Source organism: Xiphophorus couchianus, chromosome 2, assembly GCF_001444195.1.
Source record: "Xiphophorus couchianus chromosome 2, X_couchianus-1.0, whole genome shotgun sequence".
In the NCBI taxonomy this organism is placed as follows: domain Eukaryota; kingdom Metazoa; phylum Chordata; class Actinopteri; order Cyprinodontiformes; family Poeciliidae; genus Xiphophorus; species Xiphophorus couchianus.
Window position 1 is genome coordinate 2,094,755 of NC_040229.1, and position 15,044 is coordinate 2,109,798.

Consider the following 15,044-nt stretch of genomic DNA (forward strand, 5'->3'; position numbering starts at 1 on the left):
TACTACACTTTGCTGAAAAGTTCATTGTAAGTCAGTTTTGTCTTATTTCAAATGTAGTAAGGAATTTACACTATAAACTGGACCAAAAATACTTTGTAATATTTTGTGTTTTTGAAGTGACCTACCAGAAACCGATCATTTTTGGTCTAGTTTCTAGTGCAAATATCTTAGTGCACTTGAGAGAAGACAAAACTAACCTACATGTAACGTTTCAGCAATATAGCAGCTCGTTTTTGTCAATAATTCCTTAATATTGATGGAAAAAGTACTAGTTCCACTGTCAGATTATTTAATGTGTAACAAAACATTTTCCCTATGATATAGGTAAAATAATCTGCCAATTAAACTTTCACTTTTTCATCATTATTAAGGAATTATTGACTTATTAAAACAAGGTCCTATATCTTGCTAAAAAGTTACTTGTAAGTTATTTTGTTTTATTTCAAGTGTGCTGAGATATTTGCACTAGAAACTATTTTGTTTTTGCATTTTGCGGTGATCCAGTCGACGTTTAACATCATCAATAGGCCTGTCACAATAAGTTTTGCTAGATGCTAAATTGTCCCTGAAGTTATTGTGATAAACGATAATATTGTGTTTAAAGACCATTTTCAAGTAATATGATGGCAATAATAATGCAAGAACATATTCTGAAGTTCAGTAACCTTTAAATTCTGATAAACATTTAACACTGGAACTGGAAGACATTTAAATATGCAAAATAAATAAACAAAACAACAAATAAGATGAATTATCAAGTTTCTGTAAACAAAATTGTTCTTAAATAAAGAGGCTAGTTGGGACCTAAACACCAAACTGAAGACTTTTATCAGCCAGAAAGAGAGAAAAGAGAAAAATAATGCTAATGGAAATTAAGGGGTTTGTTTTAATTTATCATGCAATTGATTTATTGTTTATTGCAGCAGGCCTAAACATCAGCTCCTGTTTCTCTTTATTTGAACATCCTGTTTTAGCCTGTTTGTGTTTTTATTTAGATGTTATTTTTTATCTTTAAAATGCCACTGCTAATGCCTTTGGAAAAGGCAGATCAGATTTGAAAAAGCAAACCAGGAAACTTGTTGGTTATTCTCAGGGATAGACTGTCTATAATATTGAAAAAGTCTTTTTATAAGTGTGTGTGTGTGTTTTTTTAAATCTATCTTTGAACTGAATATCAGATGAGATTGTGCTGATACTGTTTTTCTATTTATTGCTAAACATCTGATTGTGAACTTTCTTACAGTCCTGTAAAAATAAACACAAAAATAATGAAGTTTTGTTTATAGTTTCAGTTTTTATTCACCAGGTTTTTGTACCTCTTGAACTTTTTCAAATGTTTTTCATGTTACAATTACAAACCTCACTGTGTGTTACTGGGATTTATGTCGCACAGTGGAGAGTAACTGTAAAATGGAGGCTATTATTGCTGTTTATTCACAAAACAGCTGCAGATCTACTGGAGATAAATTCACACCAACCATTTCAGATTTGTACATGTCAAATAAAATTAACTCTCCTTACATTTCATAGTTAAAGTGTAACTAACCCTGCTGTGAAAGCATAACTCTGCCCCCAAATATAGTATAAAAATCCCAAAGTGGGCGGAGCCAATAGACGCCGAGGGGCGTGGCTAATCAAGTCTTGACGAGATGAGTGATGTAGACATCAACCAAGCTGAACCGTTGGAACCAAGATAAAATTAAAATTCAACTGCATTAACCGAAAGGACAAAGCAAACTGCAGCGCAGAGCATTCTGGGTAAATACAGTCAAAACAAACATGCTAGTCTAGAACTAGCGGCAGAAATGGCTCGTGGTCTTGTAGCCAAAGACTAAAGAGAAACCGCTAAAATCTGACACGGCTCCATTTTAGTTTACATTTCGTGAAAAGGGACGTTGTGCTCAGTGTCTTCTACAGAGGTTTTTGTGTGGTTTCTCTGTGTTTCTTGGTGAAGCGCCACCACAGGCGAGGAGGAGAACTGCTTCTTCCTGTTTTTCAAAGGAAAAAAAATTTCAGGGAGAACATGCAAACTCCATGCATAAAGACCGGTTCTCCTCTGCTGTTTCTTTTTGACAGCTTTCATCGTGGTTTAATTCTGATTTCAGGTCGTGATCGCTGTGGGTGACAGCCGTGTAACCCAAACAGGCGTGGGTCGAGATCCAGACGGTCCGACAAGGGCGGGGCAAACGGGGCAAATCCGGGGAACAGAAGCGTTGGTTGCAACGATGAGATCTTTTGTGATCTAATTAGCAAGTTCTCCATTTTGCCTTATTTCCATTGCTGTTTGTTTCTGCAGTGGCATTAACTCAAGAAAAAAGATTTTAATGTATTTATTAGAAAGAGAGACTTTAGAAACTCATCCATTGCCAAACTTTTAAACTTTCTAAAGAAACCCAGCTGAAGTGTGGATTAGAAATCTTTTCTTAGAAAGGCCAGGAGGACTCAGCAGCTGCTGTCACCAGGTGGACCACAGAACAGATTACACACCTGTTGTTCTGTGGATTAGAACTGAGAACAGACCTAATCAGACGGGATGTTCAAAACACACTGAGTTTAAGAATTACTCATATTTACTAGGCAGGACGATTAAAATCAGCAAAGTTTGTGAAGACAAACAAGGATTTAGCATATAAACATATAGAAATATATTTTAAAAAGCCAAAGTAATAATAATATAAAATACAATACAAAATACAAATCTGAAATGCTTGGTGTGAATTTAATAATAAAATAAATAAAATTTATTTTGCAAAAAATAAAGACAAGGTTGAATTAGTGCAGGTTTATTGATCTTGGCACTGACTTAAGTTTTCATCTAGTTTTTTATGTTTTTCTGCTAATTATAATGATTTTCCACTTACAGCTAATAAAAACATTTCAGGTTAGAATTTCATGTTCTGATCAGATTAAGACTAAGTTTTTTACATAAAACCCCAAATAATTAAGGAATATGTAGAAAATATGCTTAACACTAGAATTATCTGTGATGCTATGGACCCGTTTCTCCTTCAAACGCCTTGTAATCCTGGCTGGAGTCCATGATATTTCACCTCCACTGGATAAAATAGCTGAAGTTAAAAAATAAGAAATTAAGATTAAGTAAAAAGTCAGTGTGAGATTTTGGTACAGCAATAAAAAACATGTAATCACATTTATTTCACACCTTTACCAAATATAATAGAAACTGCAGGTAAATACATAAATATTCATATGTATCACGTTGTTACCAATTACATGTAGTTTTTAAATTTCGGCTGATTAAATTCATGTAAATTTATATTCCAGTTTATTATAAATATGCCATTTCTTTTGGTTTTGGTGCAGCTTTCATTTATAGCTCACATCTTGTAGAGAAATTGTAGAATTTGAATGACAGCTGTAATAAAGATCTTCATCATAATGAAAAGCTTCATCATTTTAACTAGAGCGCTGTTCTAGTCAATCAAGTTGTTCAGGAATAAAAATGGCTAATTAAAATAAAAGTATAATAAATTAAAAGTATATGATGTGGAGACATTAGTACTGAATAAGATATTAGTTAAACAAAATAGATAAAACAATTGTTATTATTTAAAGGGGAAATGATTATAATAAGAATTTAGGTTAGTTTAAAAAAAAAAAAAGAAAAATAGCACAACAGATGGCGATAATATATCTTAAAGTTCAATTTCTCCCGCCATTAAAAACCATGAAGAAGGGCGTGAGGTGGTGGTGAAGATATTTGCAATAGAAAGAAAGTAGACCAAAAATACTAAGATTTTGTTTTCTTTCAGTTTTAATATTTTATTAATATTAAAACTGTTTGAAACTAGACAAAAATACTTGGTTAGATTTTGTGTTTTTGCAGTGTTGGTTTGGTTTCTCTTTGCTTCCTCAGTAAATATTTGAGCAAACTGCTGCATGCTGTTTTAGAAAGGAGCAAACATGTCGGATTAATTAGCCAGGATCAAACTTTCTACTGTAAAACAGGTTAAGCTGTAGCTTTATTACCGATGAAGAAGATGATTTTGCTGTCGCTCTTTCTCTCATAAACGGCGTCGACTTTGTTTGTTCCTGTCGGAAGGCCCATCCAAAAGTTTGTGATCACAAAGAGCCGTCTCGCTGAGTTCTCCAGAAATGTGCACCTATTAAACAAAGAACAGGGTTAAAACATGACAACAATATTTATTTGTAATTGTTAAACTTTTACGCATGAGTTTCTTCTTGCCTCTAAAAAAGAAAACCTCTCCTCTGATGTTTGCTACTGCATCAAAGCCTCCCTGGCATCGTTCATCGAATGAAGGCTCAGGACTGAAACAAGGAGAGATTTTAAATGCAGTTACAGGAAAATACCACTAGAGGGCGGAACAAGACTAAATCAACTTCATGAACTTTAATTTCTGAGTTAAAAAAAAAAAATACTATTGTTGACTTAAATTGCATTTTCAAGGCAGCAGGTGGACTTTCATTTTCAAGTTAAACCACCTTAAATGTTTTACAGTGTGCAAGAGGTTCATTTGGTGTTTGTTGGGTTTTATTTTTTGCGGTAAAACCCAAATAGTATGTAAATGTCAGAAGGTCTCCAGCATTGAACTATTTTATGCTTAACTTTCTCAAATGTCACTGCAAAGGACATACAGAACCAAACTTTCTGCATGCATGTTTTCCCATGATACTCTAGTTCAGGGTCTCAAACTCCAGTCCTCGAGGGCCGCAGTCCTGCAGGTTTTAGATGTGCCACAAGTACAAAACGCTGGAATGAAATGGCTTAATTACCTCCTCCTTGTGTAGATCAGTTCTCCAGAGCCTTAATGACCTAATTATTCTGTTCAGGTGGTGCAGCAGAGGCTCATCTAAACGTTGCAGGACTGCGGCCCCCCAGGACTGGAGTTTGAGACCCCTGCTCTAGTTTCTTCCCACATTTTAGAAACACAACTGTTGGGTTATTTGGTGTCTCTAAACGTCCCTGATAAACAAGTTTAGACCACAAATGGGTGTGTTGTTGGATAGAGAAATACTTCTTGGAGCCGGTCAGGCAGCCTTTAAATCAGTTTCTCCTTTACTAGTATTTCAGAATACTGTGTGACATATCTTCCCCCTAATGACTCCTTTTGTGGGAACATTTCCTGTTCGGTTGGTTTGCTGTAATAAAAAAATTATGCATCACAGAAAATAGGCCATGATATGTGAAAAAAGCTATATTTTTAAATCTATTATCTCTTCTGGGAAGTCTGTCCTCAAGGTTCAGGAGTGTTTATAGGTTTATAGGGATTTTCTGAAATTCTTCTAGAAGCACATTTGTGAGGTCACCTACTGATGTTGGACGAGAAGGCCTGGCTCTCATGGTGCGTTCACACCAATCACGTTTTGAGCAACAGGGCCATCCGGTTTACATTCAAAGTCTAGAGGTTCGTCGCGGCACGTTTTGCGCGTCAAGCTCTGCATGATTTGAAGCTTTTCAGGTGTTTTTATTTATTTGTTTATTTTGAACAGACAAAAGTAAAATCAAGAAAGAATATAATACATATGTACCTCGTGCACCTCTGGATGTTTGTAACTCGGCGCGGATCGCGTGCGCCGCCGTTCACACAAACTCAGATCTGGAAGATGCTCTTCCAGGCGGCTCCAATGTGAACCTTAACTATAAACACCATACTGCTGTCTTGGTTCAAAAAGCCCAACCCGAAGTGTTGAAAGCGACTATAACTCAGCCTTCAGTCCCTGATATCACCACTGTACCGCCAACAGAGAGAAAAGGGGATATAACCTTGGCGGCTGGGCTGATACAGTTTACAATCGGTCTACACAGGGCCGGCCCAAGACTCCATGGGGCCTTAAGCAAAATGTGGTTTTGGGCCCCTCTAGTTCTGCTAACAATGTGGACTGGTTGCAGTCAGCAGCCCAATCATTAGGTCATTCACACACCTGCTATAAACTTATTGCATCTCTAGCAGTGCTGTTTACATTATTTACATGTATAACAGGATCCATTTATCTGCCAACTGATTTATCAAACAGTTGATTTCTGGGCACCAATTTCCTTAATTTTGGGGGATCATCATCTGCTGATACTTACATGTGAAGCCCATCTTATCCACTGATCTTATCTTCGTCAGCAAAGGTTTGGTTGTCCTCAAAGTGCTAAAGTTGTTAGCAGCTAGCTCAGTGCCGAGTCCCGGACAGAAAAAATTTTTATTCAGTGGGACTTTCATGCTAAAAAAAAAAGCTAAATGAATTAAATATAACCTATCCAGCCATACAGACACAGTGAGCTGTGACTGTTCCCCCACATGGTTCGTATCTGGCCACCAACTATACTGGCCAGACACAGACATGGGGGTTTCTGTAGATCAGTGAGAATAGTTGACCTACATTGGACCTGGATCCAGCGCCTACAACGACTCAACATTAACTACAACTCCAGCAACAATTTAGGTTTACAGAAGCTAAATAAATTATTTACCAGGAGATCCAAACTCATGGAAATAACATGGGTTAGTTTACTGTTAGCGATAGCATCGTTATCATAAACTAATTACTTAAAATAGCACAACTCACAACTCACCAGAAACAAGTCTGATAGGTTTATTTTTATCCTAACCTGCAAAGAATCAGCCAGAGACAGAGATTAGTTTTCTTTTCTTTTCTGCAGAACAGGAGAATTGAAAGCAGACGCGACGAATCGCTGTCAAACACTGTCTGGAATCAATTCTGCCAGATCTTTCTTTGGATTTCTCTTTATTGTATAGAAAAAGGAGGTTGGGCTTCTTCACACAGTCACACAGAGAATTGACCAACGATCTTTAAGTTCTGGAACCTTCTGTGGACATGCCCTTACAAGGGCATGTGGCTGACCACAACTAATCAATTACACATGGAGCTAATAACACATGAATGTTTAACGTTTTTAGCTTCCAAGCAAACATCCTAAACAAAGTTAATAATATACTACAAAAGATTAATAAAGTTCTACAAAAGAAAGAGAAGTTAAGTAAATATAAAAAGGATAATAATATGAGAGTAATAATATAAAAAGAATAATATGAAAACATAACTTGTAAAATAAACTCATAAGTAAATGAACAGGAGGATAATTTTTCTAACAAAGTCGACAGCCATTTAATGCTTCTTTTGATCCTAAATGCTTGACCCAGCTTGAAACTAAATGATTGTATTCTCCAGGCTTTTGAAAGCTTTCTTCTGGCTTGTGGTATAATATGAGGTCTGCAGCTCCAGTTAGTTACATGGATCGCCTCGATGCCCGATAAATCCTCAAGATTATAGAAGTCTTTATTACTGAGTTAATATGGATCATATCCTAAATATACGCAAAGTTTTTCCAGACTCCTTGTTTTTCCAGCCTATTTAGGGCATTAGCGTACTCCTTGTGATCAATTTTGCTTTGTTTTGAACCGGAGAAATCCCCTTCCTGCCCTCCATCTGAATTTCAAACGTCATCTGGGTCACATGACTGAAACCCAGCAATATAATCCTACACACATCATACCCAACAGGAGAGGGCCCGTCTACTCCAGCTCTCATCAGACGTGATAAAGGTTTGGATCCCTGAAGTCATATTCTGCCTCCGGGCCGGTGAGCAAATACTTTTGGCGATAAAGAGTAATTTACTGAGATTTCATGCAACACACAAGCACAAAGTTGTTGATAATTGTAAATAAAGTGAAAACTTGGTATTTTAAATGCCTCTACAATTTATTTCTATGTGCTCTGATACCCCTCAATAAAATCAAGAGTTGTTTAACCGATTGTCTTAAACAGAGCATCCCAGGATGTTGTTTAGTCTCAGTGTGAATCCAGATGTTCTAAGAATGAAGTTTGCATCAAGTTTCCAAATGAAGTTTGATGTAGAGAAGCTAAAGCATCAGTTCATTAAAAACATCTCTGTTCAATCCATCATATGAAAACGGACCCGGCTGTCATCCAGTAAAACGGGTTTCACAGAAATGTGCTGCGGCAGGTAGGAGATCATTTACTCCGTCAGTGGCGGCAGGTTGAAACCTTTTGCTTTAGAATATTTGGCAGGATGTAATGGAACACTTCAAACATGAAAACAGGTGATGGAATTTATGGTTTTGGCACCATCATCTCTGCTGTCGCTAAGTGTTTCATCCTGTTCTTGTTTAGCACGAACAAAGCAAAACCATTTTTTTTACTCACCACAGAAGAGCTACCTATGAACTTAATGAAACACTCAAGAAACAGAAAACCATTTGGAGAAGAGATCTGTGTGAAGGAGAGCTTTCCGTTTTTATTTTATTCATTTCAATTTCTACCCTTTAATTAGATAGCTGCGGACGTATTGTAAGGATATTAAAGGTGAAAGAAAAGTTAAAAAACTGTTTTTTAAAGATAACAGCTAAGGTTTTAGGTTTTATGTCTCCATTAACACTCAATCAAGTTTACTCGTGTAGCACTTTTCAGCAGTTCAAAGTGCTTTCCATCATAAAAACACAAAAAATAACACAGCCAACAACTGAAACATTACATTTTGTCAAGTTCCATCATTTCACATCAAAATGTTGGACAGTGTTTGTTATCAAAAGCAACTGGACTTTTAGTCTAGATTTAAAGGAACTCAGTGTTTTGTCGTTTTCTAGACGTTTGTTCCAGATTTGTGGTGCACAGAAGCTGAAAGCTGCTTCTCCATGTTTGGTTCTGGTTCTGGATGCAGACCAGAACCAGAACCAGAAGACCTGAGAGGTCTGGAAGTTTGATACGACAACATCAGATCTTTAAGCCGTTCAGTGGTTTATAAACTAACTACCGTATAAAACAAGAAGTTCTGAACATGAATGTTCATGACTGTTGTCATGAAGTCTAATTTGGTAAATAATGACACTTTTAATGCAAAGTTGACACTTTTACTGGACTTTTTATGCAACTATTAGTGCAACTTTGCATTAAAAGTGTCATTATTCACAATGAACATGTCATGACAACAGTTGTAAACATTCATAAAGATTCCTTCCTCCTTCATGTTCATGACGGTTGTTATGTCATATTTATGACAGTGACCTCTTCAAATAAAGTATTACCAACAAATCCCTTCTGGAGAAACATTTTATGCCAAGACAAAGATTAATCTACATGACTAATACCAAGAAGTGTAATTGGAGGCTTCATGCTGACAGGTTTACACCTAGAAGTGAACATGCTAGCGTTAGCATCAGTTATACAAGTCCTGCCAGGAACTAATCAAAGTTACTTCCTTCACTTCACACCTGAATGTGCAATGAATCCTCACCCTTTGGCAAACGTAGACTCCGATGTTCAAGAACCATTCAAAGGTTGTTTGTTGTTTCCTTAGAAACATTTCTGTTATTTAGGTCTTGTTTTTGTTTTTACATCTGAGCGTCACAAGCTGTGGTTTAATCTCCGAGTCTGAGTGAAACAAAAGGTGGGTCCGTTCCTGGTCGTCTAAGTTTAGAACAAATTCGGGAAGTTGTGTTTGACATCTAAACTGCAAAAATCCCCCAAAAGTCTCTAAATTACGGTAAAAAGACTGGCTGCCCAATTTTACCATATTTCTGGTAAAATACTGTAAAGTTTTGCTGCATAAATACCAGCTCAGATTTACTGCATTTATATGGTAAAATTTTACCGTATTTGTACGCAAACCACAACTGCTAATATTTTACCATAAATTAGAGATATTTTTTTTTAGAGTGTACATCTGCAATAATACACACATATGAAAATACTTCTGTGCTTTTCTAATTTGCAGCCAAACACATGTGAATAGATTGACATGTTGCAATGTGGGGAAAGTACAAATGAATGTTTTATATCTATAGATCTGACACATTTGGACCTTTAATGTGAGCCTCTTTCTTGATTCTGCTGAATTTCCATTCTCTGTGACAATAAAGTCCATTTCCAGTCTCCTATCTTAACAATCTAAAACAAGTAAAATCTCCAGCTAATGTTTCTTTTTTTTATTAGTTGGTTAATTTACAGATTACAAGCAGCCAGCGTGCTTACTCTGCAATCATGCATCAAATTAACAGTGAGCAAATGTTTAGAATAATTTACATTCTGTTTATGGTTAAACTTCGATTCTGCTGATAAAATAGATAAATGGCCAAAGAGATATTTCTGGATAATATACAGAAAACACTGCCTTTATAACAAGAACCAAGCATTTCCCCTTTAAATAGTTTAGATTCCCTCAACTTACATTACCAATCTAAGGTATTTTAGGTATGTATGTGATTAATTTGTTCCTTTTATAAGTCATGCGATCAGGTATTGACGTCATTCAAAGATCCGCTGAATTCCTGCAGAAATGAGAAGCTATAAAATGTTAGGATGAGGCAGGACAGCAGACACCTGCGTGGAAACACCTGCAAAGGTAGGGGCAGCTGGACTGACTTTTTAAACCTTTGTACTTTTCCTCACTTTCAAATCAGCAAATTTGAGTTTTAATTTTCCATTTATTTGCATTTAATTAATTGTTAAATGCAAATAAAAACATTTTCCAGGTTTTATTGGTATTTTTCATGTTTGTTTCTTCCTCAGATGAATTTTCTGACAATAATAGCTGTTGCTGTGTGCGTCCTTGCACCAGGTGCTTATTGTGAGTCATCCACCGTAGGTAAGAAAAAAAAGAAAATAATAAAATAATATGCACATACATTTTCACCACTATTTCTACAAACCGGAACCTACTAACCGGTTTAATTCTCTTCCAGCGTGGTGCTACCATGATCCAAGCTGCAGTAAGTTTCCTCTGTTCGCTCCAACGTCATTTCGTTGCAGCCGCTCAGCTCCGTGCCTCTGCCGCAGGTGACAGCACCTGGCCGACCATCGCCCCGCTGCACTGCAACGGGACGCGTCAGTCGCCCATCAACATCGTGTCTGCCAACGCCACGGAGGACAAGAACCTGACGGAGTTCACCTTCAAGGGATATGACAACAAATCCGCCTTGGCCACAATTGAGAACACCGGAGACACTGGTATGTTGAGAGACTGCAAAGGCGCAGCATCCCGGACTGAGACTGAGATTATACGGCATCCAACGGACTCAGACTTTATTATGTGGACAGATAAGATGCATGAATCAAACAATGAGTCACTACATTAGCTCTAAACTGGAAGATGTCATTGAAAAATAATAACATTTATTTAACAAGATAAAAAAAACTTCTTGAGATCTTCAATCACTTTTTTCCAGCAAACGGGCATTTAGTTTAATATAAATAGATAAACAAAAGTATAGCTTTCAAATGAAACACTAATTTTGCTTACTGTGATATGTGGAAAATGTTGAGTAATTGTGTTCAGATTTACATAAACATGAACTCATTAGTTACAGAAATCTAAGAGTCTATTTCTTTAACCATTTTACACCAAATTAGTAACTATATTTAGTACACAAGTTAATTTATCAAGTTTAGTAAGTTGTCAATTTGTCAATGCTGCAATAAATTAATTAGCTTGGTGTTGTAACCAATTAAGTCAGATTTCTGACTAGTCAGATATCTACACATAATAACAAACAGATCATATGTCAACTTTGACCTAATAGAAACATTTAGTTGTTGGGATGATTAATCCTTTATATAATTAAAATTAGTTCCAACCGATTAACTAATAAATGACCATTAGACCTTCATTTACTGTTGTAGTTTGACCGCCATCCAGCAGAGGGCGCCGCTGGTTATCATTTAGCGGAGCCGTTGATGTTGGATTAAAGATGGCGGCCATGACAGAACGTGAAGGGAGAACAGAAGAAACAGAGTCCGGTGTGGGATGTAAAATGCATTTTTTGCGGTTCTGTTTTGAGATATGAACACTCGACAGGTTTAAGTTTCACCTTAATATCGGAGCATGACGGAGCAGCGTCAACTTCTCATTGTGTTGACAGAAAGACCGAGGACGCAACAAAAACTGTAAAGTGACGGTAAGCAAAGTCAGTTTTGAGGGCTGTTGTGAGTTAATGCACTTCATGGAGCGTAGTTTGTTGGGGTTTTTTCTCCGAAGAGTTTTTGCTCGTATTTTTTGTGACAGTAGGCAGACAGGAGAGAGGGCGGGGAGGAGGGGGAGACATGCGGCAAAGGTCGCTGGGAGTCGAACCCGCGACGTCCGCGTCGAGGACTAAGGCCTCCAGGACGAGCTAACCCCTTGCGCCACCACTGCACGCCCCCATGGAGCATAGTTTTAACCAGGGGCGGAGCCAGAGGGGGGATCAGAGGACACTGGATATTGTTCTTATCTTATCTTCATTTCCTTTTATTCTTCCAGTCAAAGTGACCTTCAATACTGGCATCAAGATCTCAGGAGGAGGCCTGTCTGAGAGCTACGAAAGCCTGCAGGCCCACCTTCACTGGGGAAACGGCACGGCTGAACCCTGATCAGAGCACACTGTGGACGGCAAGCGCTTCCCCATGGAGGTATTTCTAATCTTTATGCTAACTTTGGAGCCTCGTGTGTGTTAACTTTCTTTAAAAACATATTTTGTTTTCATTCCTCCTTCAGCTTCACATTGTAAACAGCAAGTCGACCTACAACCGGAACGCCACCCTTGCTGTGAAGGATTCTGAAGGACTCGCTGCTCTCGGTTTCTTTATTGAGGTGAGCAGAGATGACCTCAAGCTTGAGAACTTCTTAAAAAATTTTCTGTAGCTGCTTTATCAGCATCTCTCTTCACTTTTAAAGGAGCTGACAGGTGTAGATGATCAGCCAGCCAGCTGGAAGACTTTGACCTCCTACTTCTCAAATATCTCAAATGCTGGTAAGCTGTGGCAGTGTTTCACAAACTTCTTCAGGCTGAGCACAACTTAACCTATTTAACAAACCACCTAACTTGAAATTGCCCCACAATAACAGATCTTAATATATACAAGCCGAAATGAAAATATGAGTCTCTGTTCTTTTCTTTGTTCATTAATAAGAATGGTGAGGCTGTTTTGTAAATGTGACACATAGACGTAAACTCATGGCGTTTTGAGTTATTTACAGATTCTGAAAACGTTAATTATAAGTTTCTACATGGAAGTTAAAAAGTCGTGTTGTGTCCATTAATAACATTTTAGGCCTATTTGTAATTTAGACGTATAATAGAAGAAAAATAAAATTGAGTTGCTTTGGCAGAAACAAAAATCTTCTTCTGCACCATTAAATATAATAATTAACCACTTAGTTCCGTCAGTTGTATGAAATAAAAATAACAGCTGTTGAAAAGCGTTAGAAGGCAAAGTTGTAACAGTTCTCACCAAGTGAGACTTGTTCTCCGGCGCAGAGCCGTTCAAAAGAATCGAGTCGCTCCTGAACGACACATTCAGCAGGTATGACTGTTTTTCTTTTGAGTGACTGAGTTTTAAGCCACTTATCCATCATTATTATCTTTAAACATAATCTTTTGATAAGCGAACTGTAGGCGTCTCGCGTTGACATTAAACCGTCGTTTACATGCAGTACCTCACCGACCACTAGGGGCAGTGTGGTAAAGCTCATTTGTTTTTAAGCGCCTCACTTTGATGCTCATTTCTCTTCTCAGGTGTGATTATCAAAATCCCAGATAATATTTCTCTAGACGATCTCCTTTCTGGCGTGAACCGAGCCAATTACTATCGCTACCTCGGTTCCCTGACCACTCCCACCTGTGACGAGGCCGTAGTTTGGACCGTGTTCAAAGAACCGATTAAAGTCAGCAAAAACTTGGTGAGTGTCTCCATAAGGGAGGTTCTGATTTGGATCCTACAGAGTGGTTTCTTCCCATGAGGCTAAGCATTGTCCATCCTCCCTTCAGATCGACCTCTTCAGCACAAGCCTGCTCATCAAAGACTCCACTTCTCTGATGGTTGATGTGTATCGAAGCACCCAGCCGTCACAGCCGGTCTCAACGCAGCCGAAGGCAAGCTCCTCCACCAAATCTGGCTACTCTCTGGCTCTGATGACCTTTGCCCTCATAATGGCGAGATATTAAAACAAAAGCTAGTGTGGAAGGTCAACTTTTGGGTAAAACATGCATAAAATGCCAAACCTCACATGTTGCAGGTTTTGTATGTGTGTAGAATGAAAAGACTCGCCTGTCTTGAACTGACCATGCAACACAAATGCATTAATTTTTTTACTCGTTTATTCTTGTGGTTCTTCTTGCACTTTGCTGAAACGCCTGCGTGTTTAAATTGCACTAAAATTGAGCCTGAAGCAGGTTTTAGTTTGTGATGAAGGTTTAAAGTGTTACTCTGGTTTATGAAGAACTTGAATTTATCCTGTTTGTTCTCTGGCACATTGTGTACAATCATTGAAGATAAAAACCTTTTCAATAAAATATTTACCTATGACTTCTGAGTGTTTGGTTTTTAATCTTCAATATAGTTTTGAGTTAGTTTTTATTTTTACAGGAGATTCTGTGAATTAGTCTGTGATGGTTTCCTGCTTGTAAAACAAAACTTATTTAATATAAAATTATTTGTTTACAATTAAAGGTCAGACTTTTTCTCCTAACTTTATATTTTGGTTTAAATATTAAATGATCGATGTTTTGATCAGATACTCAGTATTAGAGTAGTCTTTCTACCAATGCGTTTTTACTCTTGAGTAATTTATTTTTTTACTTTTACCTGAGTAAAAATATGTTGAAGTCGTGTGACTTTTACTTGAATTAGGAAATTCCTGTCCCTAACCATCCTCTCTTCACCACAGAACTGTCATCTTGTCCCCAAATACATAAATTCAATTGTTTATAGAAAGAAACTAATCCAAATGAGCAAACATTAAGCTCAGCTTAGTATTTAAATTAATTTATAAAGTTTTCTGTCTCTTGAACAAACTGCATCTATGTGTTTAGAGATGTATAGAAATGCATTTTCTTCAAGAATATTTTCTTATTGCATGGATGAAGCATGAATGGATGGATTAGCTGTTACTAATACCTTCTCAGTAATTCACATAAAAAGCGTATCTATTCCTTTAAGAATACCACGGCGCAGCCGAGTCTTGTGTAAATAACACATATGATCCTAGCAGCCATATTTCAACCTCACTTCAGAACTGGAACAAATACCATTAGAGACTTTGAACAACTGGTCTGAGTCAC

At 37.3% G+C, this 15,044-nt stretch overlaps 1 pseudogene; it reads left to right on the forward strand.

Annotated features, from left to right (window-relative positions):
- The first annotated feature begins 10,220 nt into the window (after positions 1-10,220).
- LOC114158396 (carbonic anhydrase 4-like) lies at positions 10,221-14,289 on the forward strand (annotated as a pseudogene).
- Positions 14,290-15,044: the final 755 nt, after the last annotated feature.